Below are 14,116 nucleotides of genomic sequence, written 5' to 3'. Positions count from 1 at the left end.
ATTTCTGATCGTATTTCGATGATCATTCCCGGAGGACCGTTTACCATATTTTGAGAAACATAGAGTGACGGGATGATAGATGTTGGGCTATTTAAATGTACAGTATGGAATATTGAAATACGAGGATGTGGAAGTTTAACACATGTCTGTGATTTATCGTGGCTTATATCGTACATCTGCTAGAGCCACGCCACTTTCAAGGATAGTCGGTTTTATACGACTTTTACGAACAATGGTCATAAATGGTACAATTGAATTATTTTAGAAAAATGTTTCATATGCAAATTCTTTCAATTTTACTTATATCTCTCGACAGTACGTATTTGAGTGTTTTTTCTTTTCGTTTGATTCAGAGACTGTGTACATGCCTAAGGCCACAAATTACTGTTGTTTGTAAAGCTGTTCGTAATACGAGATTTTGTTTGGTCGAGAGAACGTTGAAAAATGTCGGTTCGTTAGGTGTTTCGTATTAATCGTAAATCCTTTTCTCTTCGGCTGTGAGAATTAAATTCTCGGTTGATTACAGCCTCTTAGAAACTGTAACCGGATTTTGGAAAATCAAGCTTCGCTGCTGTTTCGAACGCCGACTGTAGCAACGGCGTTTCTACCTTAATAGAATTTTCTATGAAAGAATTTCCACTGAAAAGAAGGATGACAGACGATCAGCGTTTTTCACTCTGCCACGAGAAACGTAATCGAATTTTTCCCTTTTCCGTGAATATAAATCATGGTTGATTGGTGTTCCATGTTGTAAGAGATTTCTCTTTTTTCAAGTTAATTCTTTGCAATAACGTTGATCGTTATGATTTATAGAATTAGCGACTTAGTCAAAGTCATTGGTCGAGTTTTATAATTAAAAAAAAATATATTTGTTTGCAAGAACGTAAACCTTAGAAGAAAAATTTGAAAGCAATCTTCGACAATTTCACCATATGAAATATCCAAGAATTTGTAACGTTATTACAATTGGAATTTTGTAATTTTTATAAGTAGAAAACATTGCAACGAATGTAATTATTCGTTGTTATATAATGTAATTATTAATTTCTAATTTGTCTACTTTTCCTTTTCACAGTAAAAATGATAGTTTTAGTCAGCTTTCTTGCTACCTAGCTTTCTGTACGTAAAAGTAAATTTCTCTTCTCATTCTGGTTATCCGGCTGTGATACTGTTCCTCATTTAGATAGCAGAGAAGGAAAGTCCAACGGTATATATATTTCTACGTAAAATGAAACGCTGCCTCTTTCATCTTGATCACGATTTTCTTTCTTCGACTGTCGAATGCTTGACACGGTTTTCGATATTAAACCTACTGAATATTGGAACATTCTCTCGTATCGACCATACAAAATTTCCTTAAACGATCGATCAAACATTGTTCTAACTAAAACGTGTTACGCTTCCTTCGCGAGATTAAAAGAATTTCATTTTTTCGCCTACGAAGAACGAAGAAAAGGGAACGAGATTGAATTGCCTTTGGTAAAAACTGAAAGCTCCTATTTAAGGGGCAAATACCAAGGAAAGAGTCTTACGTTTCATAAATGGAAAAGAAGAATGGAATAAGTCGATTTACCGAGTCTTACGTCTGCAGTAAGAAAAAAGAATTTATGTATTTAGAATGAAGATAGTATACGCCATTGTTTCGAATTCCTGTGGAAGCTTTTGTTACGATAGACCATCATGGGTTGTTGACTTTGCGAAATGAATTCCCACCAAATACATATTAATCCATATTAATTAGAGATTGGAATATATCGTTATGTACATTGCAGGCAGTGGCAAACTGCGGCTCTTCTTCTTGTTAAATTAAATTTACGATCAGCCAAATATAATTAATAAAATTCTTAAAAAGGAAAACTTGATATTTCGTTTGAGGATTATTTTACATTCGTTGAAACGAACATAAATACGAACATTATCGAGGTTACTAATAGTTCGAAACGAAAGTAGAGGTTAGGGCTGACAAAGAACATAACCTATTTATTTATATTTATTTACCTATTTATTTATACATAACCTATCATCACTAATTCATTTATACTGTTCGTTGTATTAATTTGTAATCGACGTTGAAACAACTGTCTGCTTTATTTGATACTATGGAGTAAAAAAAAAAAAAAGAAAAAGTGTAAATCCGATTACGAACCATGGAAATGGAAATGGAGGATTTGAGAAACGCCTGGAACGCAAATGGGCCTCGTTATCCTTTTTCTTATTTCCCTTTCAAAGTATTCAACGCCATACAGAGTCGGGCCAACGTTCGATTGGTTTTTGACTTGGGAAAGTGTGTCATCGCGGGTTGAAACGCAGCTTCAGACCTTTGAAACAATTTTCCAGGCCCGCCACAAATTCGATTGCAAGAGCACTCTGCGCTAATTAGGCTTCAAATCGAACTTAAGAGAGCGAGCACGCGTTTGTCATAATTAACCCTTAACTAATAATCGTGGCGGCATTAAGCCATTAGGTCGTTGCCACTCGATATCTCCGAGCTTCAGCCATTGTGTGTTGTTTCAAGGAAGCCGATGGAATTTGATGGGCCGAGCCCCATTCTTTCTAACCTATCTTCTTCTGAAACTGTTCTACGTATATTGAATAATTGAAGAATTTATTTTCAGAAATTTCGTAGAATTATAGAATTACTGTAAAATATTCATTTGCATTGGTATACGTAGAAGAATTAATTTCTTGTTTCAAAGAAATCGATAGTATCTGTTGGACGAGGGAATTTCTTGATCGATGGACGATGATATTTTATTATTTTTTAGTAATTAAAAAGCCAAAATAAGTTTAAAAAGGGCTAATCGAGACGTAATCGAATGTACAAAAATATCGATCGTATTATTCGAAGTGTGTGCAAGAGAATTTGAAATAGGCTGGCGCGTTTGAAATGCACTTTAAAATTGGAATTAAAATAAAACGGTACAACTTCCGCAATTTATTTGAAAGTTTTAAGTGCCCAGCCACCAACCCTGTACCCTTTTACGCAAGTTTTCATTTTAAGTGAATTAATTCAGCAAGCCGAAAGCTTTGCATTATTTCTAGTAAAACAGAGTACGTAAAAGCGCTAACGTTCGAGTACATATCTCGCGAAATACATTTCCATGAAAAGCAAAAGGCTATCGAAACGCGAAATTTTCCAACTTTCCGATAATCAAGCGACTCTTTAGATTTTGCTACTAACCTAACCTATCCTAACCTAACATAACCTCATCTAATCTAACCTAACCTTATCTAACCTAACCTAACCTAATCTAACCTAACCTAACCTAATGACAAAATGCGCAATCACTTGGTTGCCAACTCAATACATCATCTTTCATAAGTATTGGGACTAAGTATCAAAAAATTTAAGTCTAATTTAAATCTAAACAATCGTTAAAAAATTATTCTGAGAATCTTAAGAATTATCATTTCGTCCGAGTTATTATAACAATAATCGTCAACTTTTGTTTCGATAGTAAAATTCATTTCTTTTCTATCTAATATTTCGATTAATTTTGGCATTCATTTTGTTGTTCATTTGTTGTTATTCAGTTCCATGCACGCTATGAACAATTTTAGAATAACAATTTTTTTTTTAATTTTTCTATCGAGACAACGATCTAGAGTGAGATCCGTTATAACGTACCGCACGCGTACCGAGCGAAAATTCAAGGTCGATTTTCTCGAAAACAAAGCCTCAAACGAAAAATTTTTATTCTACATTTTCGACTTCTTTTTTCGCGTAGAATCACCCCCTTTCCACTTGTACTACCAGTTACCAACCACCCTGTATAATTACTGTAATTTATTGTGTTATTGAGATTCCTGTAAATGTGTTGCTCTTTTTCTATGTACAGATATGTTAGATTATAACTTTCTATAAACGCAAGACTCTAATCGATTGACTATTTGCTTTTGATCATTTGGGCTAGTTGTTGCGTTCTACGTTTCTTACATCGATGCATATTAAATGTTAAAATTAAATTCTCCAAATCATTCAATTTCTCGAACTGTTTCAAGGACTACTTTGTTTCGTTATTCTAAACCCGTAAGACTGGATTTTAAAATTCGAGAATCTTAAACGGAGCTATTACGGTCCCTACGTTTATAAATCTCTCGAAGACAATTTACGCGTGAAGAAACTGCTCGAGTGGATTAGGTCTTTAATCTTCCCCAAATGCTAATTTTACGTTTCCAGAAAGCTTCGTCGCGCTTCTTCCGAAGTCGAAGTTCGCGTAAGGAGATCGCACGAATATTCCGACTGTACGTGAACGTGGCGGTAACCAAGTTTCACGTTGCTGTCAAAAATCTTCTGAACGTCGAATGTACCGATTCGTAGTAAATTTCCTCGTATTTAAAAAAACAACTTCAAAAGCAAACTTAAAAAAAAAAGACGATAGTTCACATGTAACAATCTGATGTACCAAACCTGAGAAATGGCCTAATAGCGGCTATAATAAAATAAACTTATGAGACGGAGTGTACATGGAAGATATAAATGGAAAATCATTTCCCATCTGATCCATAGTTTGCCAACCAGACGAGCTGAGTATGACGAGCTGAGTTAAATAAAAACTAGTTAAATAAGAAAAAGTTTATCTCGCCGGTTGATTAAGTTCTTTCTGCCGAAAAAGTTTCTCACTTAGGTGTGTTCATCACTGGGAAAACGAAGGCGAACTCAGCGAAATTGGAGGAACGAAAGGATTCTTTACACCCTGTGGGTCTAATAAGCGAGGAACGCCATCAGATGGAGCTGGAGGGCGCAGTCGAGTGGCAAGAATGTGAGCTTGTCTCCTATGACGTAGAATATCGCGCGGAATTGCTCTTTTCAATGCATAATTAAGCCGTCGCTGTTAGCGATTTTCTACAGTTTCCAAGTGTATTTTGACTTTAACATCGGTCGGTAAACAGTGCACGTTCATTTAAAATTTGTATTTTTACAGAGCAGAATAATTAATTTTAATAATTAAATTAAACGAGCAGATGCAACTTGGGCAAAGAATTATTTCACTGTGGAAACGTCGTAAGCAGGCTGCGGATAATATTCATGCAAATTCGCGATTGAAAAAATAGAGTCTCCGGGACTTGTTACGACGAGCAATATATTTTTTAATTTCAACGTAATTTATTTATGACACATTGAAGTATATTTCAGTAAATATCGGAAGATTTATGTATTGTTCTATTACTAGAAAATTCCATTATCTGCACATTTATTGCTTTTCTAAAATTTTAATAATATTCTGTAACACGGAGTTAGACGAGCAACCTTCGCACCTAACATTCTCGAGAACGTCCACGAGGAAAAATAATTCTCCGTTAAAAAGTAATCTGATATTTCACCGACGACTAACAGGTTCGACGACTAACGAAAACAAAAAAAAGGGGGGAACAACAGGAAGGTTTAACGGTTTATAGGCGACGTTAGATAACACGGACAGGAACGAAACGCAGTTAGCCATGGAAATAACCGAGCCATTCGAAATTCAGAGCGAAGACGCGGCGAAATTTATGGGACGAGAATTACAACCTTGTTAGATTTAACGTTGCCGCTTTTACTGTCGCTGTTTCGCCAAACATTTCTACTTGCACCAACGTTCCGGCACATTAGAACGCTTTAATCGATTTGCAGTAACGCTGTTTCAATTTTAACGAATCGTACAAATTAGTTTAACGAATTAATGAATAAAGTAGAGGCAGTAATCACTATCTTTGAACCGAATCATTTGCTTACATCATATTTCAATTATTTAGTTTTTATAATTATAATATTTTTAATACAGTTCATCTTTCTTTCTAAAGTTTCCTCACATTATCTACTTGATATTAGAAATATTCTACAAAATCTACATTGTATTTCAATTATTTAGTTTTTATAATTATAATATTTTTAATACAGTTCATCTTTCTTTCTAAAGTTTCCTCACACTATCTGCTTGATATTAGAAATATTCTACAAAATCTACATTGTATTTCAATTATTTAGTTTTTATAATTATAATATTTTTAATACAGTTCATCTTTCTTTCTAAAGTTTCCTCACACTATCTGCTTGATATTAGAAATATTCTACAAAATCTACATTGTATTTCAATTATTTACTTTTCATAATTATAATATTTTTAATACAGTTCATCTTTCTTTCTAAAGTTTCTTCACACTATCTGCTTGATATTAGAAATATTCTACAAAATCTACATTGTATTTCAATTATTTAGTTTTTATAATTATAATATTTTTAATACAGTTCATCTTTCTTTCTAAAGTTTCCTCACATTATCTACTTGATATTAGAAATATTCTACAAAATCTACATTGTATTTCAATTATTTAGTTTTTATAATTATAATATTTTTAATACAGTTCATCTTTCTTTCTAAAGTTTCTTCACACTATCTGCTTGATATTAGAAATATTCTACAAAATCTACATTGTATTTCAATTATTTAGTTTTCATAATTATAATATTTTTAATACAGTTCATCTTTCTTTCTAAAGTTTCCTCACACTATCTGCTTGATATTAGAAATATTCTACAAAATTTACATTGTATTTCAATTATTTAGTTTTCATAATTATAATATTTTTAATACAGTTCATCTTTCTTTCTAAAGTTTCTTCACACTATCTGCTTGATATTAGAAATATTCTACAAAATCTACATTGTATTTCAATTATTTACTTTTCATAATTATAATATTTTTAATACAGTTCATCTTTCTTTCTAAAGTTTCCTCACATTATCTACTTGATATTAGAAATATTCTACAAAATCTACATTGTATTTCAATTATTTAGTTTTCATAATTATAATATTTTTAATACAGTTCATCTTTCTTTCTAAAGTTTCCTCACACTATCTGCTTGATATTAGAAATATTCTACAAAATCTACATTGTATTTCAATTATTTAGTTTTCATAATTATAATATTTTTAATACAGTTCATCTTTCTTTCTAAAGTTTCCTCACATTATCTGCTTGATATTATTCTACAAAATTTCTTCAAATTTCCTCAAATCTTCTTCAAATTTTCTTCATTCGCAAATTCTTCAAATTTTGTCAAACGCGTCTCTTTTCATACAGAAAAGATGTTCCCGTCGGTGTATTACGTTGCGTATTCCATTGTATCATATTACAATCTAAATTGATCGATTGAATAGAACTTTCGTACGAGACGAATATTATCAAAGATAACATTTCAACTGAACGATAAAACTTAATCTAACAATGTCGTTGACACTGCAGATCCTCGTCGACCAAGCAAATAACGATTCCACCAATCTGTCTGTCTCTTTATTCACCGCGTTCCTGTTCATCGTGGTTGCGATGATTTTTCCGGTTTTCGTTTCAAGCCGGATCATGACGCCGAGAAAAAAAAAGACAGAGAGAAAAATTCGTGAAAAGGGAAAAACGAAGCACACGAAAAACGAGATCGCGGTTTATTGCGACAGCCTTCACATTGCGGCGCGTTAATACGTCGTGGAAATAACAACTTGGCAAGGTGAACGACAGAAGCAAACTAACGTTCCTCTCGTTAATACGACACGCAGCCATTAAATTCGTGGAAAAGCGTTTCGCGTAATTTATGCCAGGCCCGTTTGTTTATTTTCCGATGATTTGATGGGAAACCGCCGTGTTCGGTGAAATTTAGTTCGCAGTTTCATGTAGTTTGTCATTATTATACTTCCACCGCTGTCTCTTTTTTTTTTTTCTTTTTTTCGAATTATTCATTGGGAAGTATTGTGTATCTGTTCTGTGATTTTTCAATTGATCTTCTCTTTACGGTTTTTGTGACAATTGGAAAATTTAATTCGCGACATTAATTGAGTGGACGACACTCGTGACAATGTTGTATTGTTACAACTGCTGTACTTTTGCTTCTAACGTGTTTTACTTTTTCAGAGCCATGTAAATTCACCTTCTGATCTTTTAATTTATATTTGCGAAGGAAAATTTTGCGGTCATTTCTCTCCGTTTTATCGTTTTCATTGATCTATCGCGTTCATAAATTTCCTTGCACTTTTTAACAATGTTGGTCCACTGAAACGTCTGGACAAGCATTTCATTTCGCTGAATATATGTCTTACTTGTACTTTCTTACAACTTCTCGAATATTCGACGTCTCAGATTTCATCTTGAAATTCCCGCCATTCGTTCTGTCTAACGCCATTCAAATTACCACATGTTACATCTTTCTCCAGGTATCTTTAATATTACTATTGTGCAATTGTTCTCACAGGTATGGAATAAAGTAGAATTAAGCAGTTGTATCTCTATAAAGAGATATTATATATAAAGTTCTTCTATTGTACATAATATACTATACAATAGATATTATATTGTATAGTATATATACTACACTGTACAGTATACATTATATTGTATAGTATATATACCATACTTTGCAGTATATATTATTTTGTATGGTATATATACTATATATACTACTATATATACCATGTATACTATACGATATAATATATATTGTATATTATATTATATTGTATGTTATTAAATTATATGTATATAGTACATACTATATTATATAATATATTATATAGTAATATCTTTAACGTTGACGATAGCTGACAGATGATTAAATGATGAATAAATATTATGTTGTATAGTATACATACTATACATACTACTATATGTAGTATGTGTACTATACGATATAATATATATTGTATATTACATATATTAGACTATGCAATATGATATAATATATATTATATTGTATTGTGTAATATATTATAAAGTAATATCTCTAACGTTGACGACAGTAGATAAATAACATTGCAATAAATATTATATTGTATATTACATATACTTTACTATACAATATAATATATATTGTATATTATATCGTATTCTGTAATATATTATAAAGTAATATCTCTAACATTGACGACAGTTGATAGATGACATTGCAATAAATATCATATTGTATAGTATATATACTATACGTATTACTATATATATTATGCATATTATGCAATACAATATATATTGTATTATATTGTATATTGTTATATTATATGTATATAATATACATTATATTGTACAGTATATTATATAGTAATATCTCCAACGTTGACGATAGCTAATAGATGACATTGCAATAAATATTATATTATATGGTATACATATTATACATACTATTATACATACTATGTATACTATACGGTATTGTATACTGCATATATTATACTATACAATATAATATATATTATATTCTATATTATATTATATTGTGTATTGTAATATATTATATAGTAATATCTACCGTTGGCGATAATTGAAGAGTAACGGTATGTGAGATAACGACGTGTCGGCCACGTGATGAAAAAATAAAAATATGAAATGAATAATTTAAAAAAAAAAAAAACTTAAGATATATGACGTTAAGCACAAGTAAGCGGTAATTAATTTATTATCTTCCACCACAGTATCAACCATGTACGTTTCCTCTAGCTCGAATATTTTTGACGGGAAGCAGTCATAAACGGAGGATTTAATTTGCAGTTTGGATTGATGGCGACGGAATTATTAAAACTACGGCGTTTTTTTCTCTCATTTCGTTTTTTCCCTTTTTTTTTTTTTTTAGATCCAATACCAGCCCATTAGCCTGTCGTTTTAATTGGTTTTTCGTTTACCCGTTTAATTGATTTTTCGTTTACCCATTTAATTTGTTCATAATGTCCAGTAATAAAATTTTTGGACGAAGTAACTACTGTACACGATAAATTTAATTTACGGCTTAGTAGCTAATAACGGCGTTATTCGAACTGTTGCTTCTTCTCTCCTTTTATAAATTTACTCTGTTCATTTCCCTGTTCCTTTGACGTCATCTAAAATTGTATTAATCCACTTGCGCCGCGTTTCGTACAATTTGTCGAATTTCGTACGTATCCGCGTGCTCTGCAATTCCTCGAATTATACCGTCGGCGTTAGAAAGTTTTCAAGCCACGTTCGAAATATTCGCCGGAAATTGTGGCAACTTCGTCACAAAAAACAGCATCCAAGCAACTTCGATTGGCAATCGTGGCTCTCTGGAAATTCGGTGTGCGGTTGAAATTGTTTGCAGACTCGGTAACGAAATTACAGGGGACTCGAAAGACGCGCATGCTCGCGTGCAGAACAGCGGAACCGGAAATACAGCGAAGAGAAAGCGCGTCCGATCCGCCGGGGAATTGTCGGTGATTCGATCGCGTGGGAGCTGGTAAAAGTCGTTGGTGAAACGTTTATCGCGTCGTGTAGCATCGTTACTCGCGACAAAGAGGTCTCTTTCGTAGTTGAAAATATCCTAAGCCATGGGATTCCACGGAAGGGAATAAATGGAAATACTTTTCAACGTTCCCCTTTCAGCCAGCTTTATTCTGCTCTCTTACCGAGCGCAAAACACGAAGAAACGTATTTTCAAATGTATTTTAGATTTTAGATTTCGGAGTATGGCGTTTCAAAGGAATCTCGAATATCGCTTTAAATTCTGAAGAATTTTTACGTTTTATCGGTAGGCTATTATTAAAATATTATTAAATATTATAATTATAAAATATTATTACAATAGGATATTAAAATTAACGATAGAAGAAAATATAAATTCCACGATATTGGTGTGACAAATTCAAACTCGAAAGAAACGACGTCTCGTGTACACCGATCTAGTGACCAAACGTTTATTATAAAATACTTTCGTAAAAATTGTTCATAAAAGAAATCACACGCAAGCTTACGAATTATTATCCATGAAACAGGTTTGCGTTTATGACACTTGTATTTTCCACTACCACCGCACAATTTCTTCGATTGTCGCGCCATCCATCCTTCTCCATTAACACAAATAAGCCAACCACTCGACCACAACCCCTAGCCAATTTCAATTTACCACAATAACAACAGGTGTGATAATCGTGATTCAGCCTATTATAGGAAATTTGGCCGAGTAATATACATGGAATTGCTGGCAATTATTATTTATAGCTGTTACAGACAACGTTATCGAAACTCGTTAACACTTTGACTGTCACGTTGATCATTGGTGACCGGAGCGCTTCAACTTCTTGCAATTGTAAAAATTGTATGAAAATGGACAGTTAGGGCATTTTGAATATAACCGATAAATAGAAAATACTTTGAAATGAAAAGTGCCCCATTGAACAATTAAACATTTTTATTAGAACATTAATAAAAAAAAAATGAGAACAAATCTTGTATCTAACGGTGCACTGTGTTTGCATCCATATCTTTGAGGGGTAATTTACGAATATTATTATAAACACACTGTTACGCCCCGAGGCTCACTATAGTCCGTGTTCCTAACCGTCTCCCTTGGTACTACAGCGTCGCAGACAGATCGTCTTACACGACCGTCGAGAATACACAAAGTAGGGATAAACGCATAGTTGTCGTCAAGCAGCGAGTTCTAGAAACATAGATTCGCCTTCGGTCCGTTATTTTATTTACACAAAAAAGGTGGCATACGTGACCATAGGCGCGAACAGTTGCGAGACCCGAGCGTGGTGGGGGTCGTCTCCTAGAGAAGACAAAGGACAAAATCGAAGAGCAGTCAGTAGCAAATGAGGATTCAAACCGAATACATCGAGAGGTTCAGAGAAATAAAATCAAGATCGCTTAGTCAAACGAATACGTCGAGAAATATCATAAAGTCGAGTGGAATTATAATAATAAATTAGTTGTATCATCGTTAAATCATCTGTAACGTGTTAATTATAACTTTAAATATTGTTAAATATACAAGTTTATATTAACCCTGTTAATTCAGTGTTACAATCATTTGAACTACCTCTGTTATCCTAATCGAAACAGGGGAACGACTGATTCGGGGCGTCGATTATCAGAATCGTAGCGAGAATTTACGCCTTTCGCTGACGCGTTTTCGCTCGCTCGCTGACGGTTGTAACACACAGCTTAAAAAATAATCGTAAATGCTGCTTTATAATCATATAATTGAAGTTAGAAGTGTGAACATACCTTACTATTATATGTAGAATGAGCAAATACTGTTTACTAATATCTTCTACAATATATTCAACAATATATTCTGCACGTTTTGTTTACGACGAAATAACGGAAGCGAATGGTTTGTTGAAATAAACGAAACCTTGTTACAATATGTCGCTATCAACTGTTACCACGTGACCACCACGTGACCGCTACGTTACACAGGCGTCACGTGACCACCAATAAGATAAACGGTCCATTGGGAAAGAATGTTGTCTTACATCATCAATTTATTATTATTTTACCATTATATACTTTGAATAATAAAAATACTCCCGTGGCGTCCCGATCGAAACATGTGATTGCCGCGTGGCATTCAAAGTGTTAAACTATTTGCTTAATTACATCGTAATAATTACATCTTGCTGATTATATCTTCAAAACTCAAAAATATCTTTAAAATTTGAACACCTAACGTAATAACATTTTAACCACGAAACTTAACGGTTGACCTGTTTGAGACGTAAAATTTCTACGGAAGAACAAGCTTTGTTCCGTCTCTGAGAGAATGAAGGAAGCGCATGGTAAAAAGTCTGCGTGAGATAGTTGTATTAAATTAAGTGCCGGTAGAGTGCTGGGCGAAATTAAGCCAGGGAAAATTAAAATGAGTAAGCAGCCGGCAAGACGAGGCGAGCGAAAAATTCCATTCGCCACTTTATTGCCGCTGTGCTTTGTTCAACAAACCGGCTCTGTTATTACGCTGTAACGCCGCTTCAAACGGCAATCCGGACGACAAATAGCAAATACACGCGGAAATTAAAAATAGCACGCGAAGCCTACGAAAGTCGATTGACTTTGTAAATTAGCGTTTTGTATCGTAAAACGTAGCGAATCTGCTTCGAAACGGACGAAACTGCGTTTCTTTGAAATTGGACTCTGCCGCGCCATTCGATTTTGCCCTAAAAAGAAGAGGAAGAAGAACATCGCTGTAAATCGGCGTTACATGTCAAGAAGATTCGTGTTAAAAGTGAAGAAGAAACGCCACGAATCCAGCTTGTTCAGCGAATTGTTTCAAAGAGTTTTATAAACTAAGATTCTATTAATTAATTAATTTGTACGATGATAATGCACGGTGCAACATTTTGATATATCGATAGATTTATTGGAAATTATTTCACGCCAGTATTGCTGGATACTGTTGCAGTGCAACCCATATAAAACTCGCTTATTTGCCTTTTCTATTTACACAAAATGGTTTAGGATGCGCTGTATAAGAATACAGCCACCTACCGTAGAACAAACAAAATTCAGCACTGGCTACACCGCTGAATTTTTATTTCGTCGCTATTTCAACTATGATAGCCGCATAACTACGTCTCTCTGTATTATGGTCGAGATGTCCTCAATAAACGAATAAAAATACACCATAAAATTTCGTACGAGTGTCATATTTTAACGTATCGTTTAATCCGAGACTAGCCGAAATTCAGAAGCGAATTTCAGGATATGAAAACTATTTTTATATGATATTGGATCGTCGCGGCAAGTTAGTTCCGATTTTTCAGCAATTTGATCGACACGAAAGATGATACGGAGAAGCTTCTCGCGAAAAAACCTGAGAGGTTCTGCAACGATGGAGCATTCAAGTTGCGTGAAAGATGGAGAAAATTGTGCAAGAAAATGCCACCTATGTAATTCGATAAATGTACATGGAATGGAAATGTAAATCGGAAGGAACTTTCCGGGCGTTCCAATACCTCGGAAATAAAAACCGACCAGCAGCAACAGGGAAAAAAGAAATGCCCTCCATTGTGACATATTTGAAGCTCATTGAAATCTACTAAAAAATATAGATTTTTCTAAAAATCTACTAAAAAATATAGATTTTCCTAAAAATCTCCTAAAAAATTTCCTAAAAATTTCTGTATAGTTAGCAAAAGTAACATTTGTAGCGCAGTAAAGGCAGCACGCAGACGCAAGTGAGCGCAAACATGCACAAACGAAGGCAAACAAACGAGGCAACACAGGGAATATCCGAACAGCATCGTTAACTCGAAGAACCGGGCGATTTCGTTTATTAGTTAACAGCAATTCCGATTCGAACGCACCACTAAACCACAGTAACGCGTGCTAGCCGGTTCTATCGTCTCTCTCTCTCTCTCTCTCTC

The 14,116-nt window shown here is 33.8% G+C and overlaps 2 protein-coding genes and 1 long non-coding RNA gene across 9 annotated transcripts in view; 1 reads left to right on the top strand and 2 right to left on the bottom strand.

Annotated features, from left to right (window-relative positions):
• The window catches only part of LOC126874356 (midasin), a 137,616-nt gene that overhangs the window by 46,218 nt on the left and 77,282 nt on the right, over positions 1-14,116 (bottom strand). The gene's annotated exons all lie outside the window — the stretch shown is intronic.
• Positions 1-14,116, top strand: part of LOC126874363 (uncharacterized) — an 84,255-nt gene that overhangs the window by 1,361 nt on the left and 68,778 nt on the right. The window lies entirely within an intron of this gene.
• LOC126874378 (uncharacterized) lies at positions 9,560-12,990 on the bottom strand. Its single transcript, XR_007692779.1, has 3 exons — positions 11,979-12,990; positions 11,791-11,914; positions 9,560-11,520 (listed from the first exon to the last, which is right to left on the bottom strand). It is a non-coding gene; the product is annotated as an uncharacterized LOC126874378 (long non-coding RNA).

Source organism: Bombus huntii, chromosome 16, assembly GCF_024542735.1.
Source record: "Bombus huntii isolate Logan2020A chromosome 16, iyBomHunt1.1, whole genome shotgun sequence".
Classification (NCBI taxonomy): domain Eukaryota; kingdom Metazoa; phylum Arthropoda; class Insecta; order Hymenoptera; family Apidae; genus Bombus; species Bombus huntii.
The sequence above is the reverse complement of the archived record's forward strand: the minus strand, read 5'-3'. Positions and strand labels throughout refer to the sequence as shown.